Source organism: Pseudophryne corroboree, chromosome 4 (assembly GCF_028390025.1).
Source record: "Pseudophryne corroboree isolate aPseCor3 chromosome 4, aPseCor3.hap2, whole genome shotgun sequence".
Lineage (NCBI taxonomy): Eukaryota > Metazoa > Chordata > Amphibia > Anura > Myobatrachidae > Pseudophryne > Pseudophryne corroboree.
Window position 1 is genome coordinate 58,231,938 of NC_086447.1, and position 25,483 is coordinate 58,257,420.

Below are 25,483 nucleotides of genomic sequence, written 5' to 3' on the forward strand. Positions count from 1 at the left end.
CTTCACTTTACTTCCCACCCGGAAGCCCCCGTGTTGCCGGCCTCCATTCTGTTCCCTACCTTATGGTTCATATAAAATAGCCAGAGGCTTTTGGGACTTCCATCTCTCTAATATTCATCATACAAGGAGAACATCTCTTTTATTTTTACATCAAGAACTAGTGACATTGGCCCTCATTCCGAGTTGTTCGCTCGCAAGCTGCTTTTAGCAGCTTTGCACACGCTAAGCCGCCGCCTACTGGGAGTGAATCTTAGCTTAGCAAAATTGCGAACGAAAGATTCTCAAAATTGCGAATAGAAATTTCTTTGCAGTTTCTGAGTAGCTCGAGACTTACTCTTCCAGTGCGATCAGTTCAGTCAGTTTCGTTCCTGGTTTGACGTCACAAACACACCCAGCGTTCGTCCAGACACTCCCCCGTTTCTCCAGCCACTCCCGCGTTTTTCCCAGAAACGGCAGCATTTTTTCACACACTCCCATAAAACGTCCAGTTTCCGCCCAGAAACACCCACTTCCTGTCAATCACACAACGATCACCAGAACGAAGAAAAAACCTCGTAATGCCGTGAGTAAAATACCAAACTTCTTAGCAAATTTACTTGGCGCAGTCGCAGTGCGAACATTGCGCATGCGCAGTTTGCGGAAAATCGCTGCGATGCGATGAAAAAGAACGAGCGAACAACTTGGAATGAGGGCCATTATTTGTAGTATTAATAATAACATGTATTTATCCTCTGCAGTGCCACACACAGTAGTAAATCATGAAATTATATACCGAACATTTAATTGCTACAGTAAAGCAGGACCATATAAGCATCTGTTAATTGTTTTATGAGTAAAATTTGCATCAACCTTAATGAAGATGCTGTTGCAGAAGGGTTGTATGTTAAATTTATAGGTGGCAATTCAATTGCCTTTTTGTGTGCCCAAAGTTAGGGGCACCATTAGAGCAATTCTCTCACCATTACAATCCATTCTGAATGTAGCTGTGAGGCTAATATTCCTCGCTAGACTTTCATCAGCTGCAGGTCTGCTCTGTCAGTCCCTCCACTGGCTACCGGTATTCTACCGTATTAAATAGAAAATACTGTTATTTACATACAAGGCTATTAACCAACCTGCACCAACGCACATCACTTCACTCATCTCAAAATATCTCCCAACCCGACCTCTCCGCTCTTCACAAGACCTGCGTCTCTCATCCACACTCATTACTCGCTCCCATGCACGATTACAGGACTTTCTTCGGGCTGCACCCACTCTGTGGAATGCCCTACCACGTACAATAAGACTCTCCTCTAGTCTCCAAACCTTCAAGCGTTCCCTGAAAACTCACCTATTCAGACAAGCCTGTCAAATTCCAGAACCACTCACATTACCTTTATAGCTTTCCTTTCCAATTATGGGGGTCATTCTGAGTTGATCGCTAGCTGCATTCGTTCGCTGTGCAGCAATGAGGCTAAAAAACGGCACTTCTGCGCATGCGTATGCGGCGCAATGCGCACGCGCATCGTACTATTACAAAGAACGATTTCGTTTCACACAAGGTCTAGCGAAGCTTTTCAGTCGCACTGCTGGTCGCAGAGTGATTGACAGGAAGAGGGTGCTTCTGGGTGTCAACTGACCGTTTTCAGGGAGTGTTCGATAAAAATCAGTCGTGACAGGAAAAGCGCAGGCGTGGCTGGACGAACGCAGGGCGTGTTCGTGACGTCAAAACAGGAACTGAACAGTCTGAAGTGATCGCAAGCGCTGAGTAGGTATTGAGCTACTCTGAAACTGCACAAAATTATTTTGTAGCCGCTCTGCAATCCTTTCGTTCGCACTTCTGCTAAGCTAAAATACACTCCCAGTGGGAGGCGGCATAGCGTTTGCACGGCTGCTAAAAACTGCTAGCGAGCGATCAACTCGGAATGACCACCTATATCCCCACAATACAGTCCACACATATCCCCCACATATTTCCTCTTTCTCCACTCTCCCGTCCTCCTGACCCTGGTTCATCACTGCTGTGATGTGATATCATACAGCCCACCAAGAACCTCTGCAATCTGGTGGACAACTTTGCAATAGATAGCACCTATCCTTTGTATCAATGCCTATTTCCCTATAGATTGTAAACTTGTGAGCAGGGCCCTCCTACCTCTATGACTGTATTATTACCCAGTTTTGTTTTATCATTGTGTCCAGTTGTAAAGTGCAACGAAATTAGCTGCGCTATAAAAGAAACTGCTAATAATACACAATTCAATTATTGCTCTGAGTGTGTGCTTTTTAATTGCCCAAATAGACGGGGTTTAGACATGAATAGCGGCTAATCCCATCTCAAGTAGTCCCCGAAAAGCGGGACACCGCACATTTCTGCTCACCACCCGGTGGTGATTGTGATCTGCTGCCGTCGGCCACCACCTAGTGGCTGGTGTCTAAATTCAATTGAATCGCCCCCATAGACTGGGTAATACATAACATGACATTAGGGTTCACCCTAAAGCCTAACCATAAAGTCATTCTAAATATTGCTAAATCCAAGCCTGACCTATCCTTCCATTAATATCTGTCCTACTGCTTCATCCAAATCTACTCTACCCCGCCATCCAAACCTGCCCAACCTCTTCATTCACACCCGCCCTACTCCTTAATTTATACCTGCCTTGCCCGTGTATCCAAACCTGCCCTACCCACCCATACAAGTCTGCCCAACTTCTACATCCAAAACTATATCTTCATCCAAATCCATTCCTCCCCTCCATCCAAACCCACTATACCTCCATCCAAACCTGCCCGTCTATCCAAATCCATCCAAACTTCCGCACATTACTCTTCCTAATGATCTGATATCAGTAAGAAATCTCTCCCTGCATGGGTCTTACTCTCTCTGCAGGCTTGCTTCTCTCCAGGCTAGGGTTGTTGGGTCTCCTTGCCTCAGAGAGGAAGAGTGAAGCAGTTGCAGACCTGGATGTAAGAAATGAAGAACATAGAAGCCTTTCTGAATACAGGGGAGATGCGAGTTCTAATTCATGTTGATTTCATGTAGCAAACCAGGTGCTATGGTGAATAAAAGATATTTTATCTGTGCATGGTACTTTGGTGCAATGTACACCTGACTTGCTACCGAACCTGTGTCAGCCCTATAATTCCTGTAGGCATCTCCTGAGAACAGGGAGAGGAGAGGCTACATTCATGTGTGCGGACCATCCATGTGCACAGGTACAAAATAAAAACTTTGGCCCCGCTCATAAAGGGACAAATTTAGTACCCCACAATTTGCGGGAACTGGAGCGATTCCAGCAATATATGTGACAATACATTGTTTCACAAATGACCTCAATACTGTATCTTCTATGAATGCAAACAGTGAAAGTACAGCGATAACTGCGCTGTCACTAGCGACAACCCCGCCATCACTAGGGATAACCCCACCATCACTAGGGATAACCCCGCCGTCACTAGCGACAACCCTGCCATCACTAGGGATAACCCCGCCATCACTAGCGACAACCCCGCCATCACTAGGGATAACCCCACCGTCACTAGGGATAACCCCGCCGTCACTAGGGATAACCCCGCCGTCACTAGGGATAACCCCGCCGCCACTAGGGATAACCCCGCCATCACTAGGGATAACCCTGCCGTCACTAGGGATAACCCCGCCATCACTAGGGATAACCCCGCCGTCACTAGGGATAACCCCGCCGTCACTAGGGATAACCCCGCCGTCACTAGGGATAACCCTGCCGTCACTAGGGATATCCCCGCCGTCACTAGGGATAACCCCGCCGTCACTAGGGATAACCCCGCCGTCACTAGGGATAACCCCGCCGTCACTAGGGATAACCCCTCCGTCACTAGGGATAACCCCGCCATCACTAGGGATAACCCCGCCATCACTAGCGATAACCCCGCCATCACTAGGGATATCTCCGCCGTCACTAGGGATAACCCCGCCGTCACTAGCGATATCCCCGCCGTCTCTAGCGATAACTCCGCCCTCACTAGCGATAACCCCGCCGTCACTAGGGATAACCCCGCCGTCACTAGGGATAACCCCTCCGTCACTAGGGATAACCCCGCCATCACTAGGGATAACCCCGCCGTCACTAGGGATAACCCCACCGTCACTAGCGATATCTCCGCCGTCACTAGGGATAACCCCGCCGTCACTAGGGATAACCCCACCGTCACTAGGGATAACCCCGCCGTCACTAGGGATAACCCCGACGTCACTAGGGATAACCCCGCCGTCACTAGGGATATCCCCGCCGTCACTAGGGATAACCTCACCGTCACTAGCGATATCCCCGCCGTCGCTATATGTTTTTATTAAATGAAGGCAATAAGGGATCTCCTGTCACTAGTGATATCCCCGTCTTCTCTAGCGATATCCCCGCCGTCACTAGCGATAACCCTGCCATCACTAGGGATAACCCCGCCGTCACTAGGGATAACCCCGCCGTCACTAGGGATAACCCCGCCGTCACTAGCGATATCCCCGCCGTCACTAGGGATAACCCCGCCGTCACTAGGGATAACCCCACCGTCACTAGGGATAACCCCGCCGTCACTAGGGATAACCCCGCCGTCACTAGGGATAACCCCGCCGTCACTAGCGATAACCCCGCCGTCACTAGGGATAACCCCGCCGTCACTAGGGATAACCCCGCCGTCACTAGGGATAACCCCACCGTCACTAGCGATATCTCCGCCGTCACTAGGGATAACCCCGCCGTCACTAGGGATAACCCCACCGTCACTAGGGATAACCCCACCGTCACTAGCGATATCTCCGCCGTCACTAGGGATAACCCCTCCGTCACTAGCGATATCTCCGCCGTCACTAGGGATAACCCCGCCGTCACTAGGGATAACCCCACCGTCACTAGCGATATCTCCGCCGTCACTAGGGATAACCCCGCCGTCACTAGCGATATCCCCGCCGTCACTAGCGATAACTCCGCCCTCACTAGCGATAACGCCGCCGCCACTAGGGATAACCCCGCCGTCACTAGCGATATCCCCGTCTTCTCTAGCGATAACCCCGCCGTCACTAGGGATAACCCCGCCGTCACTAGGGATAACCCCGACGTCACTAGGGATAACCCCGACGTCACTAGGGATAACCCCGCCGTCACTAGGGATAACCCCACCGTCACTAGCGATATCTCCGCCGTCACTAGGGATAACCCCGCCGTCACTAGCGATATCCCCGCCGTCTCTAGCGATAACTCCGCCCTCACTAGCGATAACGCCGCCGCCACTAGGGATAACCCCGCCGTCACTAGCGATATCCCCGTCTTCTCTAGCGATAACCCCGCCATCACTAGGGATAACCCCGCCGTCACTAGGGATAACCCCGCCGTCACTAGGGATAACCCCGCCATCACTAGGGATATCCCCGCCGTCACTAGGGATAACCCCGCCATCACTAGGGATAACCCCGACGTCACTAGGGATAACCCCGCCGTCACTAGGGATAACCCCGCCATCACTAGGGATAACCCCGCCGTCACTAGGGATAACCCCGACGTCACTAGGGATAACCCCGCCGTCACTAGGGATAACCCCGCCGTCACTAGGGATATCCCCGCCGTCACTAGGGATAACCTCACCGTCACTAGCGATATCCCCGCCGTCGCTATATGTTTTTATTAAATGAAGGCAATAAGGGATCTCCTGTCACTAGTGATATCCCCGTCTTCTCTAGCGATATCCCCGCCGTCACTAGCGATAACCCTGCCATCACTAGGGATAACCCCGCCGTCACTAGGGATAACCCCGCCGTCACTAGGGATAACCCCGCCGTCACTAGGGAGGACCCCGCCGTCACTAGCGATATCCCCGCCATCACTAGGGATAACCCCGCCGTCACTAGGGATAACCCCGCCGTCACTAGGGATAACCCCGCCGTCACTAGCGATAACCCCGCCATCACTAGGGATAACCCCGCCGTCACTAGGGATAACCCCGCCGTCACTAGGGATAACCCCACCGTCACTAGCGATATCTCCGCCGTCACTAGGGATAACCCCGCCGTCACTAGGGATAACCCCACCGTCACTAGGGATAACCCCACCGTCACTAGCGATATCTCCGCCGTCACTAGGGATAACCCCTCCGTCACTAGCGATATCTCCGCCGTCACTAGGGATAACCCCGCCGTCACTAGGGATAACCCCACCGTCACTAGCGATATCTCCGCCGTCACTAGGGATAACCCCGCCGTCACTAGCGATATCCCTGCCGTCACTAGCGATAACTCCGCCCTCACTAGCGATAACGCCGCCGCCACTAGGGATAACCCCGCCGTCACTAGCGATATCCCCGTCTTCTCTAGCGATAACCCCGCCGTCACTAGGGATAACCCCGCCGTCACTAGGGATAACCCCGACGTCACTAGGGATAACCCCGACGTCACTAGGGATAACCCCGCCGTCACTAGGGATAACCCCGCCGTCACTAGGGATAACCCCGCCGTCACTAGGGATAACCCCGCCGTCACTAGGGATATCCCCGCCGTCACTAGGGATAACCTCACCGTCACTAGCGATATCCCCACCGTCGCTATATGTTTTTATTAAATGAAGGCAATAAGGGATCTCCTGTCACTAGTGATATCCCCGTCTTCTCTAGCGATATCCCCGCCGTCACTAGCGATAGCCCTGCCATCACTAGGGATAACCCCGCCATCACTAGGGATAACCCCGCCGTCACTAGGGATAACCCCGCCGTCACTAGCGATATCCCCGCCATCACTAGGGATAACCCCGCCATCACTAGGGATAACCGCGCCATCACTAGGGATAACCCCGCCGTCACTAGGGATAACCCCGCCGTCACTAGGGATAACCCCGCCGTCACTAGGGATAACCCCGCCGTCACTAGGGATAACCCCGCCGTCACTAGCGATATCCCCGCCGTCACTAGCGATATCCCCGCCGTCACTAGGGATAACCCCGCCATCACTAGGGATAACCCTGCCATCACTAGGGATAACCCTGCCGTCACTAGCGATATCCCCACCATCACTAGCAATATCCCCGCCGTCACTAGTGATATCCCCGTCTTCTCTGGCGATATCCCCGCCATCACTAGGGATAACCCCGCCGTCACTAGGGATAACCCCGCCGTCACTAGCGATATCCCCGCCGTCACTAGCGATATCCCCGCCGTCGCTATATGTTTTTATTTAATGAAGGCAATAAGAGATTTCCTGTCGCCGCAGTTAGCGGCAATAGAAAATCTTTTTGCTAATGAGGCCCCTGATAAACAGGCCCATCATCTCAGGGGCTTCGCTTTCGCTGTGCGGCAAACCATAGCAGGCTGTATTCTTTGTCCAGGTGATCAGTCGTGTATGCAGTAAGTAGATTGGGGCCTCACCATCTCCCATCTCCCATTACCTGGATCAGAGAGACGGCTGTCGTGACGGGGACTCAGTATAATCCAATGCAGTGTCCGTTCAGAAGGAGGGAACCCCTTCATTAGCGGCTAGTGTCGCCTCTGCACAAATATAATGTATAATTTCTAAATACTGAGCTTGATCGCAGATGTGAGATGATACTGGTTTTATGGAATGCATATACTTACTTAATGCACATTGTGGTTGGATCATATATGTGCATGCTGCTGTTATATACAGTATAATGACTCGGAGGAAGATCGTAGTAATGAGAGCCATTCTCACTTGTCTTTCACTAGAACCTGTCTTGTATGCCAGGATGCTCCTCCTGGACACTTTGATAAATGTATAAGGATATGACGTGGGGAGAGAACTGAAAGGATTATTAATCACATGGAACTAACATGAAGCCTGCACCAAAGTAATGGCACCAGATAGGGGATCTGTGATTGATTATTCCTGGGCGATAATTTTGTTTAGGTTGCACATTTCCGGTAAAAAAAGCACACTAATGGGGCAAAACCATGCTGCACTGCAGGTGGGGCAGATGCAAACCGAGATCTAAGTTGCAGTGTAAAAATAAAGCAGCCAGTATTTACCCTGCAAAGAACCAAGGGGGTCATTCCGAGTTGATCGCAGCCAGCAACTTTTTGCTGCTGCTGCGATCAACTAGCCCACGCCTATGGGGGAGTGTATTTTAGCTTAGCAGGGCTGCGATCGCTTGTGCAGCCCTGCTAAGCTAAAAAAATGTAAGCAGAAGACCAGCCCTGGATAAACTTACCCTGTGCAACGATCTCTGCGATGCTGGAGCCGGCTTTGATGTCAGACATCCGCCCTCCGTTCTCCTGGACACACCTGCGTTTTCCTTACCACTCCCCGAAAACGGTCTCCAACGGTCCGGATCCGTCCAGGTACACCTTCTTTCTGTCAATCTTCTTTGCGGTCGGCTCTGCGACCGCTTCCATCGTGGGACGTGGCCACCGCGCATACGCATTCCGGACCTGTTCGCACCACAGCGACAAACCGCTGCGTGCGAACGGGTCGGAATGACCCCCAATGTAACCCACCCAAATCTAACTCTCTCTGCACATGTTATATCTGCCACACCTGCAGTGCACATAGTTTTGCCCATTTGTGTGCTTTTTTGGTTTGCTAACAAACCTGAATAAGGCCCATTGGGGGTCGTTCCGAGTTGATCGTAGCTGTGCTAAATTTAGCACAGCTACGATCTTCTTCCCTGACATGCGGGGGGACGCCCAGCACAGGGCTAGCCCGCCCCGCATGTCAGTCCGGCCCCCCCTCGCAGAAGTGCAAAGGTATCGCACAGCCGCGATGCCTGTGCACTTCAAGAGTAGCTCCCAGCCAGTGCAGCTTTAGCGTGCTGGCTGGGAGCTACTCATCGCTCCTCGGCCCGCAGTGGCTGCGTGTGACGTCACGCAGCCGATGCGGCCCGCCCCCCCATTCGGTCCGACCAACCCACGAAACGGCGGCCAAACGCCGCCGTTCCGCCCCCTCCCACCCAGCGATCGCCTCTGCCAGTCAATCAGGCAGAGGCGATCGCATCCCTGCTATGTCCTTCGGCCGCCTGGCATGCACCGGCGCACTACGGCACTGGCCATGCGCAGCAGGGACCCATTCGCTCTGCTGCGTTAAAACGCAGCGAACAAATGGGTCAGTATGACCCCCATTATCTGCCAATATATACTTCCAGTATCAAACCAGTTATGTCATAATACTTCCCAATATTTGAGCCCAAGGGTACATGTGGGCATTATACACAGGTGCAGCGGTATATACATGTGTGCATTATACACAGGTGCAGCAGTATATACATGTGGGCATTATACACAGGTGCAGCAGTATATAGATGTGAGCATTATATACAGGTGCAGCAGTATATACATGTGGGCATTATACACAGGTGCAGCAGTATATACATGTGGGCATTATACACAGGTGCAGCAGTATATACATGTGGGCATTATACACAGGTGCAGCAATATATACATGTGGGCATTATACAAAGGTGCAGCAGTAAATACATGTGGGCATTATACACAGGTGCAGCAATATATACATGTGGGCATTATCCACAGGTGCAGCAGTATATACATGTGGGCATTATACACAGGTGCAGCAGTATATACATGTGGGCATTATACACAGGTGCACAGTGTATAGCTCCTAGGCCCTGGTTCTTCTTAAAAGCCTGCAGTGTTTCCCCTGGGAGCCTCCCAGGGGAGGATGGATCCTCCTGGGGAGGAGGATGATGGAGAGCCCCAGGCTGCGAGGCCTGAGGGAGGCCCTGGGAATTCTGACCTACCGATTGCAGTGGAAGCCTCTGTGTTGGAGGATTTGGACAGTACAGCATTTCCAGTGATTGTGGGCCCGGTGATGAAACAGGATCCCCAACTGGAGACCCCCAAACCGCAGGATGCCGGCTCTCTGGGTGAGGTAACCCAGGGAGGTGATAAGGTGAATGAGCTTGCCTATGGTGAGGCGGGGGTTAGTGCTGGAGGTGGAGATGCCGAGGTTTCTGACAGCAGCCAGGAGGATTCATCATCCTCTAGTGATAAATACATGAATATGAGTCTAGAGGAATTAAGAATGGAGCAGAACCGTATATACTCCCGTATTTCTTATAAAAAAAGAAGGCGTAACTGTAGCACCAGATGGGAGAGAACTGCCCTGAAAGATGAACTTTGGGAGCTGAATGACAGTTTGGCTGCAGTTAAAAAGAGGATTCAAATGTTGTAGGATCAGGCTCTATTGCAAAAGAAAAAGGCACTGCTAGAGTCCATACCTGGACAAAATGGTGGATGTGATGGCGGTCCGGTCCCGGCGGGTTCTGTGGAGGCATCTGGGCTCATAGTTCCAGTGGAAAACATGGAGGTGGGCGGCCGGACTGCGGAAAAAGTGGTGGATATCGTGGGCCATGATGGAGGTGAAACCTCTGGGATTGCGTCTGGTGCCGTGGATACCGAGGGGAACCCTGCGATGACGTCATCCGGTGCTTTCCGTGAGGGGGAGGCGTCTCTCCCAGAGAGAGTGCTGGGTGGTGGCAGTGCAGGGGGCATGGTGACTGCCGGGGTGGCGGTGGCTGCCGGAGCTCTGGTGGCTGCTACTGCTTCCTGTGGACTTGCTCCCGATACACTTGTCTCTGAAGCTGCAGGTATGGGGACGGCGCGGGCTGTGGTAGATGCTGAGGCTGGCTCTCCCTGTAAGCCAGCGGCGACTGGCTCTGTCTTAGTCGCTGTGGTGGCTGAGGGGGGCAGGGCCAAAGACGCATCATGTGTGACATCGCGAGTGACATCATTAACTGCATCAATGGGAATTCCGGAGTATGACGCCATATTAAAAACTGGGCTAAGATTGGCCCAAGGACTGCCGGCAGTTGATAAGAGCAGCTTAACCCCTGAGGAGACTACACTAGTAGAAACAGTTTACGGAGATATGGAGGGCTTTAGCGGCCGTAAGCTTGATCCAGGCAAACCAAACTAGGATGGCTGGTGGGGCTGGTAGTGCGGGTATAGAGGTCAGTAAGAAGGTAAATGTTCAGTCACCCAAGGGTCTCCCTGTAATCTCTCCTGTGGTTAGACCAGGATCTGGTTCATATGCCAAAACTTTGGAGGGTTCTGGCTGGGCTAGTACTGGTCCTCAGCTTGGGGTAAGTGGGGGTCAGCCTATAAAAAGGCGTAATGTGGTTCAGTTTAGATGGGTAGGGGAGGGGGAGGCTCCTTCAAAGTCGGAGTTCTTGGATATAATATTCTCGCTGGGTTTTAGGACCGCAGATCTTTTTGCGCGCATCCATCCAGTGAGAACTCCCGACTTTGATCTGAGCTTCCTCTCCCTGAATGGCTTGCAAGCTTTTGGCTCCCAATGGGAGAAGAACAAGACCAAGGAGCCGTACTGCCATTTTAAAACCAACACCATCACCAGGCAGGATAGGGTAAAGATTACTGTTCTGGTACGCAATGAGTAACCTTCCGCGGATATCGTATATTGGTTGTCCAAGTCCTGCACAGTCTTGTCCCCGCTTGAGAAATTTGATTACACTAAGGGGGTCTGGGGTGGTGCCTATTCGGCCTTTGTGAGGTTGTACCAGGTAGGGGCTGAGACTAAGCACATACCATCTGCTGCTTATATTGGCCGTGACCGGCTTCAGTGTTTTTACCCTGGGCAGCCCAGAACTTGTCACAAGTGTGGTGACTTTCGCCACCTTAGTAATGATTGTACGGTTGTTAAATGTGCTCTGTGTGGCCAGATGGGGCATGGGTCCCGTGAGTGTAATAAGGTGAGGTGCAATCTCTGCGGAGCGGATGGCCATCCCTATAGTCGGTGCCCTAAATCATTGCATAATCATGATGCAGGGGTGGTTGAGGAGGCACTAGAAATCAGGCCCAGTCGTGAGGATAACATGGTGGTTGCTTTACAGCATCAGGATATGTTAAGGAAACTAGAAGCTGGCGGGGTAGGGAAAGTCCAGGTCGAAAGGGGGAAAGCATCTTTTCAGGCAGTTAGTAAAGGCAGGAGGAAGAAGCTGAAAAAGAGGGGGGTGGACGTTGTATGCTCTAATAGGTTTGACGTTTTGTCCTCCGCTGAGGATGAGGGGGAGGTAGTCATGGTTGGGAGAAAAGAGTTAGTGTATGTTCCGAATACTTCTAAAAGTAAAAATCCAAAACAGGCCTCTAATCTGTCTGTTGATGGGGTGGCAGTTACGGTCAAAGCTAAACGGGAAAAGGGGGGATGTGGTAAAGTTCAGAGCAAAACCAAGCACTTAGATAGTTCTCAGGGGGATCTAGAGTGGGATCCTATAGGGACGAAGTTAAGTCAGACCTTGGAACCGCTATTAAATAAGGTTGAGGTAGTGCAGAGTTCAGAGGTGAAGGCCCCTCAATCTCCGGGAGAGATGATGGTGGTGGAGGAGACTCCTGGCCTTGAGACGGGGAGCCTTACCTACTCTCCTTTGGCGTCCTCTGATGGGGATGATCCTGGGGGCGGTTCTTGTATTATTGCCCCAAAAGCCCCTGATCCGGATCCTCCCCCAGACAGGGTTGCAAATGGGGAGGGGTGTGATATTAGGGAGGGTGTTGTTGTAGAGGGATCTAAGGGTCTGTTCTGTGAGACTGCGGTCTCAGTTGTTGGTGGGGTGGAGGAGGGGGAGGTGGAAGAAATCTCTTTGTCCGATGAGGATGTTCTTCCCTTCGGGGTTACGTGTAAAAGAGTAGAATCCTCGGACGAGAATTCTAAAAGACAAGCAAAGAAAAAGTGAATTGGGTCCTACCTCTATAATCCAAGAAACATGGATCCCCAACCTATACGATGTGCCACCATTAATGTGGCTTCCATGTTTTCTGAACGTGCTCATTTCTTGGCCTTCGATTTTTTCAACACGGTTGATGTTGACTTTTTATTTTTGCAGGAGACCAGAGTAGGTGACTTGGCCACACTCCATCGGGCCAAATGTCAGTGGAAGCGGGGGCCTTCCTTCTGGTCTCTTGCGGCCGAGGCGTTTAGTGGGTTGGCAGTGCTTTTTACTGATATGGTAAACGTGCACAGGATTATAGATTTACAGGTAGGTAGGTGCATGGTTTTAGATGTCAACCTGAGAGGACATGACCTGAGGCTAATAAACATCTATGGGCCCCATTCAAAGTGGGACAGGAAATGTCTTTTCAGGGAGATAAAACCGTTTCTTTTTACGGCCCGGCAGATTGTCTTTGGAGGAGATTTTAACACCGTCATTAGGCCAAAAGACAGAGGGGACACAAAGGCGACCCTGGGCTATGATTCCAATTTTCTAGTTAGCATGGTTAGAGAGGCTGGTCTGGTGAATGTGCACGTTCGCCATTTCCCAGACCTCACAGGTTTCATCTATCATTGTGGTAGTCGTAGGTCTAGGATAGATAGGTTTTTTGTTAAGGAGTCCTCGAAAACTTTGCCTCCCGAGACAAAGCCAGTAGAGTTCTCCGATCACGTTTTTCTGTGTGTTGCTTTGAACGTCTCAGAAACCCCTCAGAAATGGCGGGGCCTTTGGCGTTTGAATTCTGAGCTCCTGAAGGAGGAGGGAGTTAGACAGTCCTTTAGAGACTTTCTTCAACTACAGGAAACACTTCTGGAGGCTGGTTGGAGTAGGTCTGAGTGGTGGGAGGAGTGTAAAAAGAGGACTCGAAGGCTTTTTCAAAGGCTGGTAGCCAGGAAAAACTTGACAAAAAGATGTATCTACCAGAGCCTGAGAAAGAAACTGGATTTCTTGATCTCTGAGCGTGGAGATAGTGGGGAAATCTCCCGGGTGAAGGCTCAGATGAAGGAATATAAGTATGATCGTCTGGCTTCTTTGATTCTGGAGAGGGATTATGGGAAGTACCACTCACCTGATCCCTACCAGAGTTGCAGAAAATCAGTTGATTTGAGGGAGGTCCGGGGCCTGTTTGATGACCAGGGTACTTTTCATGAAGACAGGGAGGGTATTTTGGGAGTCATCAGATCCTATTACTCCAGCCTTTTGTCTGAGCAGCCACTCATCAGAGAGAGGATGGATCAGTTTCTGAGGGAGACACCTGGGCTTGAGCAACTTGATCCTTCTTTTGACTCTTTGGGGAGTGATGTGACAGTGGAGGAGGTCAAGAAAGCCATAGACGGTTTGTCTATAAAAAAATCTCCAGGCCCAGATGGGTTAACATCTGAATTTTTTAAAGCTTTTTCAGACATCTTGGCTCCTCATCTCATGGAGGTATTTAATGAAAGCCTGGGTAAGGGATCACTCCCTCCCTCTATGAGATCCTCTGCTCTCATATTATTGTCTAAAGGTAGGGACCCGGTGCGTGTTGAGAACTGGCGCCCATTCGCTCTTCTCAATACGGACAGAAAGATTCTGGCAAAGGTACTTTTTAATCGGCTGATGGAAGTTTCCGGGCTGTTACTTTCTCCGTCTCAGCATTGCACTGTAAAAGGCCGAAGCACCTTTAGTGCGGTCCTTGGCATCCGGGAGGCTGTGGAGCAATGTCGTGCTGAAAAATGGGGCAAGTATTTGCTGGCATTGGATCAGTCCAAGGCTTTTGACGAGTTAATCATCAGTACCTGTGGGCTGTGCTGTAGAGGTATGGTCTTCCAGCGAGGGTGGTAGATTGGCTACGTGTCATTTACAATCAGGCTGAGAGCTTCCCACTTGTCAATGGCTGGGTAGGCCCTGCTTTTGCGGTCGACTCAGGTGTCCGTCAGGGGTGTCCCCTGAGCCCCCTTCTATATGTATTTGCAATTGATCCTTTTGTGCGGAGGATTGAGAGCGGTGCTGTGGCAGGGGTGCAGCTGGGCCCTGGGTTGCCGCTGAGGCTGGTGGCCTACGCAGACGATGTTACTGTGGTCAGGGCCGTAACTACGTGTGTGCCAAGTGGGCTTGGCACACGCAGTTGCCCCGAGGGCGCACGGCCAGCGGCATGTAATGAGTCAAATTGACTCATTACATGCCGCCTCTGCTGTGTGCGCCGTGCGCCGCGCTGGAGGGAGAAGAGACCAGCGCCGGGCAGCAGACAAGGAGGAGGAGGGAGGGGGAGCAGGGAGCCGCAGCAGCGCTATTTCATTGGTAGTAAGCGCCGCTGCAGCATGCCCCTCTCCTTCTGTATTGGCTGCCCGGCGCTGCTATGGATGCTGGGATGCGGTTCCTTCATCCCAGCATCCACAGCAGCGCCAGGCAGCCAATACGGAAGAAGAGGGGGATGCTGCAGCGGCGCTTACTACCAATGAAATAGCGCTTCTGCGGCTCCCTGCTCCCCCTCCCTCCTCCTCCTCCTCCTCACCTCACTGCCTGCACCGAGAGGGAGATGCCAGCACGAGGAGCCTGTCAGCGGGGATAAGGTAAGTATATCCCTCTCTCTCTTTCTCTCTCTCTCTCTCTCAGGGGGACACCGTCTGCCGCAATGTGTAAAATGGGGTCCTGGCTACCGCAATGTGTAAAAAGGGGGACTGGCTGCCGCAATGTGTAAAAAGGGGGACTGGCTGCCATAATGTGTAAAAAGGGGGAATGGCTGCCGCAATGTGTAAAAAGGGACTGGCTGCCGCAATGTGTAAAAAGGGGGACTGGCTGCCGCAATGTGTAAAAAGGGATCCTGGCTGCCGCAATGTGTAAAGAGGGGGCCTGGCTGCCGCAATGTGTAAAAAGGGGGACTGGCTGCCGCAATGTGTAAAGAGGGGGCCTGGCTGCCGCAATGTGTAAAAAGGGGGCCTGGCAGCAGCAATGTGTAAAAAGGGGGCCTGGCTGCCGCAATGTGTAAAAAGGGGGACTGGCTGCCGCAATGTGTAAAAAGGGGGATTGTCTGCTGTAATGTGTAAAAAGGGGGACGCTGTCTGCTGTAATGTATAAAAGGGGCTCTACCTGGTGTAGTGGCGCTACTGTGCAGCGTAATTTGAATAATGTAGACTACTGTGCACCGTAGTATGAATTGCTATTATTTTGTGGCCACGCCCCTTCCCCGTGAAGCCACGCCCCTATAATTTTTTCACGCGCCTACGGTGCGCACTGCCCCTATCTTACATGGGGGGGCGCCACTGTCGTTTCTTGCACACAGCGCTAAAATGCCTGGTTACGGCACTGACTGTGGTCCTGTCATCTGTGGCAGAGGCACGTGGCATGGAACATCTTATCTGTGAGTATTCTGAGGCTTCGTGCTTTAGAATCAATCAGGATAAGTGTGAAGCTTTCTGGATGGGGGAGGAAGGTGATGAGTTTACTCTTCCGGATAGCCTCCCCCGTGCCAGTCCAGAGATAAAAATTCTAGGTATCAAATTTGGCCGTGGTGATTATGCCACTCAGAATTGGGAGAAGAGGCTGGAAGATGCTACCAGGAAGGTGCAGTCCTGGAGAAGGTGGCAACTTTCTCTCAGGGAGATGGTTGACTTATGCAAAACCTATCTGATTCCGCTTTTTCTGTATGTCAGTTATGTGTGCTTCTTGCCACAGTCTTTGTGGACCAAGATGAATTCTTTATTCTTCCTGATGTTATGGGGGAATAGAATGAATCTGGTCAAGAGAGGGATCACCTACAGATCGAGGGAACAGGGGGGGCTGAGTATGGTCAACCCTGTGGTGTTTTTTGCTACAACGTTTTTAAAACTGAATCTAGGGAGTTTGTTTCTAAAGACTCCCCCTCGATGGGTAGAGAGTTTTAGGGCCTGGGTGTTTCCCTTCCAGGTTATGAATGGATGGTGACCAAGTAAAAATCTTTTGAGTCCGGCATGACTACCTCCCGATCTACGTTATTCTGTGCTTGAAGATGACGAGGCTTTGGGGGCTGGAGGTGGGAGAAGTCAAAAACTTATCTAGAAGGGAGTTGGAGAGAAGAGTTTTGCGGACTCACTTTTATGCTCCGCTGTCGTTAAGGGACTGCCAAGGCAGTGTCTGCTCAGATGGGTTGTCTTTGATTAATTCTCAAAGAATCCCACTGAAGTTCAGAGATATTGCCTGGCTTTCCTTCCAAGGGAGGCTTTATGTGCGGGGTAACCTCAAGTGTCGAAGTGCCAATGATCGTGGTTGCCCACGTGAGGAATGTCTAGGGGAGGTGGAGACAATGGACCATTTCCTCCTTGAGTGTCCCTTCAATATAAAGGTTTACAGAGCGGTATCAAGGGCCTTATGCATTCCGTGCCTTTCGGGGCTTAGTTACCCTGAGTGGGTTTATGGAGCGTTCAAAGGGTGTAGAAGGTTTGATTTAACCACAATTTTTATAGTTAGTTTAGCAGTTAGGTTTCACACATGGGGTGCACGGTGTCAGGTTTCCCTCAGAGTAAAGGTCCTCCCCTGTGAGGAGGTGGTGGAAAATATTCTGCACGAGGTTAAGATAATGATGGATATGGACAGGAAGAGGTTGGATGCTGTCAGGTGGTCCAGGCTCTGGCGCCACCTGAAACCCCCTTGAGTGGGTAGCAGAAGTCCTTTTCTTGTTCATCTTATGGCTTCCTATCTTTCACCTTCCCGTAGATTTTCTGTTTTCTGTTTTTTTAATTAAAGCGGTTTGCATGTGACTAAAAGACTTCATTCATCTTTTCATTGCTTATGGTTATGAGATGTGTTGTACGAATACAGTAGGTTGTTTTTTTGCTTAGATGTTAAGCAATTTTGACATTGCGTATAGTTATACAAGCTTTGTTGCTTTTTGGTTTGGATTATTGGGCAACAATTCAGTATATATTGTATGTCCTATTTTTATGAGTTTTACCATATTTATGTAATGTATGTTGCAATTTTTCTTAATAAAAGATAGCAGTTTATACATGTGGGCACTATACACAGTTGCAGCAGTATGTACATGTGGGCATTATACACAGGTACAGCCGTATATACATGTGGGCATTATACACAGGTGAAGCGGTATGTACATGTGGGCATTATACACAGGTGCAGCAGTATATATATATGAGCATTATACACAGGTGCAGCAGTATATACATGTAGGCACTATACACAGGTGCAGCAGGATATACATGTGGGCATTATACACAGGTGCAGGAGGAATCGGTTAATTAACACCCACAGCCCCCGACCCCATATACTGTATATATATATATATATATATATATTTTATATATATATATATATATATATATATATATACATATATATATATATATATATATACATACACAAACAAACAAACAAACGACATCGGTCTACCCCCTACTTAATGATAACCAGTACTAGGCTCAACCAGCAAGGGGTATAATGCTATAGCAGAAGGGACACTCAGTGTGTCCCATTAACCACCCCTGAACTGGTCAGCCCAGGGCTGGAATTCCTCAAAAAGTGGGGAAACCCAAAAAATAAAGTGGGATCCCCCCTCTACAACCATCCCCAGTGCTATGCCGCCCAGCCCTGGTGGCAGTGGATGTGGGGTTCATGGTAGGACAATATTGTTTTTTACAAGCGGCCTACAGGTCCCAGCAAGACTTGACCCAGCATGCCGGCACTTGGAGAACCACAAGTGTGAGCATGCCCGGACATTAAGGGCCCGCTGGCACATGTAGTCCGTCTGTAAAGAAAATCTGAAAAATAAAAACACCACACCTTTTGTTTTAATATTTTACTGTACTGCGTCTTCACCTGGGGGCGGCGGCCTTTCAGCTCTTTTTCTCTTACAAGACAGCTGAGGGGGTTGGGCGATGACATGGCGAGCCGTGATTGACTCATAGTGTCCATCTTGAATTTAAAAAATGACACTGGGGCGCCATTTTTGAAATGGGTACCTGCTGCTGAACTCTGCAGAATGGCTAGCAGGCATTGAATCCTCCCGGATACAGGCCTGCCGTCATCCACACTATCTCCGCAAGGTCCCGTCGCCACGAACTTCCGCAACCTCTGCAGTGTCCCACCTCCGCATATGCCTGCTACCCAGCGGACGCAGCACTGGATCCGCTGGGCCAATCACATCTGCCGGAGTGACAGGGGTGTGCTTTCATGTGATCCAAAGGCATGTCCCTGTCATTGAGGCACATGTATAGGTGCCGCTTTTTTTGTGTTTTTCGATTGGCTTTTAAAACCCGTAGCTTGACCCCCCCCCCCTCTACCCGCCCCCCGCTTCCTGAAGTTTAAGGAGGAATAACCCCTTTTCACTGTTTACCGATAAGTAGAACACCTCACCCTTGCGTACCCTCCCAGTGTCAGTGACCTTTTAAGTACAAATTAGGAGCTATTTTGCACTTACTGTAAGTGGAACGACGACATTACACTTTGCACTGCAGCATGGCATTATGGGCCACATATATCAATGATTCGGAACCTCTTTGGCACTCGCTCAGGGATGCTGTTACCATCCTGGCGTTCAGGATACCGGCGCATGAGATACCAGTGCTGGAATCCTGACACACGATGGAATACTGATGACGGAATCCCAAACCGACGCCGGAAACCTGACTTTTGGGATCCCCTTCATCAAAACAGCGCCCCGGATAAGTACTATGCCTGGGATGGGGGGGTTAGGTTTAGGCAACCCCCGGGGGACATAGGGATAGGCAGAGCCGGCCCTAACCAATATGATGCCCTAGGCAAGATTTTGGCTGGTGCCCCCTAGCACCACCGCTAATTCTGCAGGAAATGCCTGGCATGAGTCAGCTGGCAGCTCTGCTAATGTTGGGCGCCTTTTGTTTAAGAAAATGCACCTTATTTGCATTACTATGTGGCTAGGATGCACAAGCAGCTTCTGCTGATTAAAATGATATGCAGCATGCTTATATTCTGCGTGCGACTGCGGCTGTATCTGCATACGAAATACTACATTACAGTGATTTCCAGGAATACACTGCAACGTAGCATTTCGTATGCAGATACAGCCTCAGTTACACACAGAATATAGGCATGCCGCATATCATTTTAATCATCAGAAGCTGCTGGTGCCCCTAAGCATACCAAATGCCCTAGGCATTTGCCTAGTTTGCCTATGCCTAAGGCCGGCTCTGGGGATAGGGTGCGGGGGAGGGGGGGAGAGGATTAGGTTTAGGCTGTGTGTGTGTGTGGGGTGGGGGGGGTTAGGGTTAGGTACCACGAGGAGGAGTGTTAGGATTAGGCTGCGGGTGGAAGATGATTGGGTTAGGGTGCATGGAGGAGGAGCTAGGTTTAGGCACCACCCAGGGGGGGGGTTACAGGTGCGAGTGGTGTGCAGACTGGGCACGGATGGCTGTCAGCAGCAGAGCGGAGGACGCTGCTGAGGGGGAGTCAGCGCTGCACCTCGCCGCAGAGGTAAGTAGTGCTGAAAACCAGCTCCGGATTCATTAGTATTGCAGCTGTACTAAATGACATATGAACCAGGTATTAAGGTTCGTTGATACTTGGGGCACTGTGTTAGTAAACAGGCAGAAGGAGAACGCACATGGATGGTGACGTCATGTGTCTCACAGACGGACGCACAGTGTTTTTGGGGCTTGCAGCACCTCGTGCCTCCTCACCTCATGCCTCTCAATGTCAATAGCCAGCCGAATTCTAAAGAAAACATGGCTACCTTCTTTGTGTGGAGGCTGCAGATGCCACTAACACCCGCCACACCACTATTAAAGAAACTGAGTTTAGATGCTGTCAACTGCGTGCCTCCATTACCTGGGAAATGTTATGCTATAGCGTCAGGCGCCATGTTTCATGTACAAGAGTGTAAATAGGACCGGCATTGTATTGCACAGTATATACCTCTCAGACAATGGCACAAGGTACAGTATACTGGCTGTGACTGAACCATGTTGCAGCCATCTCTGCTGCAATGTTCATCCTGGAACAGAGCTCCCTGCGAGGCTCGGCCTCTTTGTTGCGCTGGGCCGTGGGTGTCACTCAAGGAGAAACATGAAGACATAACATCAATACAGGTCTGGAGTTCTTATCCAAGAAGAGGAAGAGGCAGCAGGAAAAGCTGCTTTTTTAATTTCATCCTTTGCGGCACGTCAGCCCCAGCCCCGCCCGCCCAGGCTGTCTGTGAAAGGCGCGAGAGACCATGCTATAACGGGAGGGGGGAATTATAAAATCAATCACCTTCTTTGTTGATATGGGGGGGGGGGGGGGGGATGCAATTTAATAATGCAAATCACGTGTGTGCCTCTTATCCTGTGCAAGCTCCTGAGCTGTGGATAACCCCTTATTATCTGGAATTAGATTCTGGGTTTATCAAAGGCAGAGATAAATCAGTGATACCGCGTACGTCACCTGGGACCCCTTCCAATGGCAGGACGGCGGGCTATATGCATGTCCGTAATGATGTGTAAAGGGTTTCCTTTGCATTACAATGACACATTATTGCTGTGTACTATAATAGAATTCATTCTGTACGGTGGAGTCCGTCATGTGCTGTCTCACTGCTACTCCCACGTTGTAGACAGAGAGGTGGGGGGACAAATGGGAGATAGTCTTTTGGGCAGTGTGATGTACCAATGCTATAATATACCATTAGTATATTACTTACTACAGAATGCCCACAAATCTGCCAAGTCTTAAATCCAGCTCGTAAATATATAGGGGGTCATTCCGAGTTGTTCGCTCGTTATTTTTTTCTCGCAACGGAGCGATTAGTCGCTAATGCGCATGCGCAATGTCCGCAGTGCGACTGCGCCGAGTAAATTTGCTATGCAGTTAGGTATTTTACTCACGGCATTACGAGGTTTTTTCTTCGTTCTGGTGATCGTAGTGTGATTGACAGGAAGTGGGTGTTTCTGGGCGGAAACTGGCCGTTTTATGGGTGTGTGCGAAAAAACGCTACCGTTTCTGGGAAAAACGCGGGAGTGGCTGGAGAAACGGGGGAGTGTCTGGGCGAACGCTGGGAGTGTTTGTGACGTCAAACCAGGAACGACACTGACTGAACTGATCGCAGATGCCGAGTAAGTCTGGAGCTACTCAGAAACTGCTAAGAAGTGTCTATTCGCAATTCTGCTAATCTTTCGTTCGCAATTTAGATAAGCTAAGATTCACTCCCAGTAGGCGGCGGCTTAGCGTGTGCAAAGCTGCTAAAAGCAGCTTGCGAGCGAACAACTCGGAATGACCCCCATAGTAATAATGTCAGGTGGATGGTATCAAGAATCATAAAGCGGGTAGCCTGTACACAGTATCAGAGACCTCAGCAATATGTTACAGAGGGTTCCACAGAGAGGCCAGGCCATGCGTACATGATATTTAAAAGTACTAAGGGGCAATTCACTTCAATGAGCCTGAGTGCCACTGGAATGGGTGGTGGAGCAATATCTATGCCACTAATGTTTCACCTATTTTTAATCGCACCCCATAGAGGTGATAGTAAAGGATGCCTTCTGTATTAAACGCTGATTGTGCAGTCGGCCATTGCAGTTGGTACTTTATCAACATGCAATTTATCACTCTCCAAGGCTTGATAAATCTGCACCAATGTGTTAAAGTACCAATTAGCTTCTGTCATTTTTTTAAGCGCGCCCTGTGAAGTGATAGTTAGAAACTGGTTGGTAGTTTATCTCTCTCCAGGAGGACGTTCCGCAATCAGTTGATTACTAATCTGAATCTCTCTCTTTTGCATGTTATAAACACCATCAGTCTGTGACAGCGTGCAGGCAGCCATTTTGTTGTTGTCCATTATTCCTGGGAATGCTGCCTATCATTGAACTAGCAATCAGTGCCCTATGAGTATTGATGTGCCATGAAGTGTCACAGGGAGGAGACTATAGTCTCATGAATATTTGGGTCAGCCAACAAAATGGCTGCCTCCATTGCATGAAGGCGATGTATGTTTAATGCAGGATCGCCACTTTCCTCAGCTACAAGCAAGGCTCAAACTGGTCAAGTATCAAACAGCAGGAAACTTATTTAAGAATTGGTGCAAAAATTTGTTGTTACCCATGGTTACCAATCATGTTTTCTAACATTTTTTTCATAGTGCACTGGAAATAGGATACATTGCGATAAGCAACAGCAACTATGTTTCTCTTACGTCCTATAGTATGCTGGGGTCCACATTAGTACCATGGGGTATAGAAGGGTCCACTAGGAGCCATTGGCACTTTAAGAGTTTGATAGTGTGGGCTGGCTCCTCCCTCTATGCCCCTCCTACCAGACTCAGTTTAGAAAATGTGCCCGGAGGAGCCTGTCACAGCTAGGGGAGCTCCATAGGAGTTCTTTTAGTTTTATTATTTTAAATAGAGTTTAGGCACAGGGAGGCTGCTGGCAACAGCCTCCCTGCTTCGAGGGACTAAGGGGGGGAGTAGTGTCCGCCCTGCGGGGTCTGAGCCACTATCTCCACTGACAGGACACTGTGCTCCTGAGGGGATCGAACGTTCCCCGCCACAGGGGATCGCTCACCCCAGAGCATGCCGCCACCCCCTTACAGAGCCAGAAGATAGGTGGCGAATTAGTCACCGCCCCCCCTGGCAAGCGGGGAGCCGGTGTGAAGATGGCGGCAACAGGGTATGGAGCGCAGTACTAACTGCACTCCGGGGCTCAGCGGTACATAGTGCGGCGCTGTGAGGTTCACCCTGAGCCAGCGGCTACACCCTACACTGACCTCCAAGCCTGTCAAGGTCCCAGGATCACTGCCAGCACTTTTTCTCAGGCCAATATAATCTTCAGAAGAGCGGGAAGCAACACCATGAAAGGGGGTGGAGCTTCTCAGAGTGGACCCAGCAGCGTTCAGCGCCATTTTTCTGCCTGCAGAAGCGCTGTCAGGGAGAGCTGTCCCTCCAAATCAACTCCAACTATCTCTTACGGTACCAGGGTGTTGTAGAAGGGGGGAGGCTGTATATCTGTACTGTGCTACCTATTAAGGTACACAGTAAGCGCTGGTTAGGGGTCTCCCTATCTATTAGCGCTGTGTGTGTGTTGGCTCCAATCTCTGTGTCTCTCTTGCCATTCTTAGGGAGGAAACTCTGTCTGCCCCTTCCGTGCGTGTGTGTGTGTGTGTGTGTGTGTGTGTGTTGAGTGTTTATGGTCTCCATTAAGCTATGTCCAGGGACTCTGTGTCATATGCTGCAGAGTATATGTCCTCTCAGGATGGTCCTATTCCATGTAATCAGGGTTGCACTGTGTTAGCGCAGGTCCCAGCAAGGGAGCCTGAGTGGTTATCCTCTATCAAATCTATGATTTCTCAGATTTCTACTAGGGTTGCACAGAATGAGTCGGCAACTCAGGTTTTACAGAACTCTATGGCAGTTTGGTCTGGTTCTGTTACCTCAGGTCCCCCCACTGTGTGTTCCCACAAACATGCTCTTGCCCAAATTATGCAACATTACACGGATACTGATTCTGACACAGCAGACGGTGATGGAGATGTGCTGCGGGGGGCAGCATCTCTTGCAAAAGGGGTGCAGTTGATGATAGAAGCTATTAGAGATGTGTTGAATATTGCTGATACAACACCTGAGCAGGTTGAGGAGGCTTACTTCACTGACAATAAGAAAGCCTTACTAACCTTCCCTGAGTCTGAAGAATTAAATGCTATATTCGAGAAAGCCTGGGAAAACCCGGAGAAAAAGTTTCAGATCCCTAGAAAGGTTCTGGTTGCTTTCCCTTTCCCTGAGGAGGATAGCAAAAATGGGAAAACCCACCCATAATTGACGCGTCTGCATCCAAACTCTTAAAAAAGGTGGTTTTACCTGTTGCAGGATCTAAAAGAACCGGCTGATCGTAAGACTGACACTACACTCAAATCCATATACTCTGCTTCAGGGGCGATACTACGTCCTACTATTGCCTGTGCATGGATTTCCAAAGCTATAGTAAAGTGGTCAGGCACGTTACTTGAGGATTTGGATACAATAGATAAAAGTGACGTTGAATTGTTTCTACCTGGGTTCAATGGCTGCAGGGATTTCTTCCACGTCTGTCTCAGCTCGTAGAGGACTTTGGCTGTTCCAGTGGTCTACCGACGCGGAATACCGGAGCCGGTGTGAAGATGGCGGCAACAGGGTATGGAGCGCAGTACTAACTGCACTCCGGGGCTCAGCGGTACATAGTGCGGCGCTGTGAGGTTCACCCTGAGCCAGCGGCTACACCCTACACTGACCTCCAAGCCTGTCAAGGTCCCAGGATCACTGCCAGCACTTTTTCTCAGGCCAATATAATCTTCAGAAGAGCGGGAAGCAACACCATGAAAGGGGGTGGAGCTTCTCAGAGTGGACCCAGCAGCGTTCAGCGCCATTTTTCTGCCTGCAGAAGCGCTGTCAGGGAGAGCTGTCCCTCCAAATCAACTCCAACTATCTCTTACGGTACCAGGGTGTTGTAGAAGGGGGGAGGCTGTATATCTGTACTGTGCTACCTATTAAGGTACACAGTAAGCGCTGGTTAGGGGTCTCCCTATCTATTAGCGCTGTGTGTGTGTTGGCTCCAATCTCTGTGTCTCTCTTGCCATTCTTAGGGAGGAAACTCTGTCTGCCCCTTCCGTGCGTGTGTGTGTGTGTGTGTGTGTGTGTGTGTGTGTGTGTTGAGTGTTTATGGTCTCCATTAAGCTATGTCCAGGGACTCTGTGTCATATGCTGCAGAGTATATGTCCTCTCAGGATGGTCCTATTCCATGTAATCAGGGTTGCACTGTGTTAGCGCAGGTCCCAGCAAGGGAGCCTGAGTGGTTATCCTCTATCAAATCTATGATTTCTCAGATTTCTACTAGGGTTGCACAGA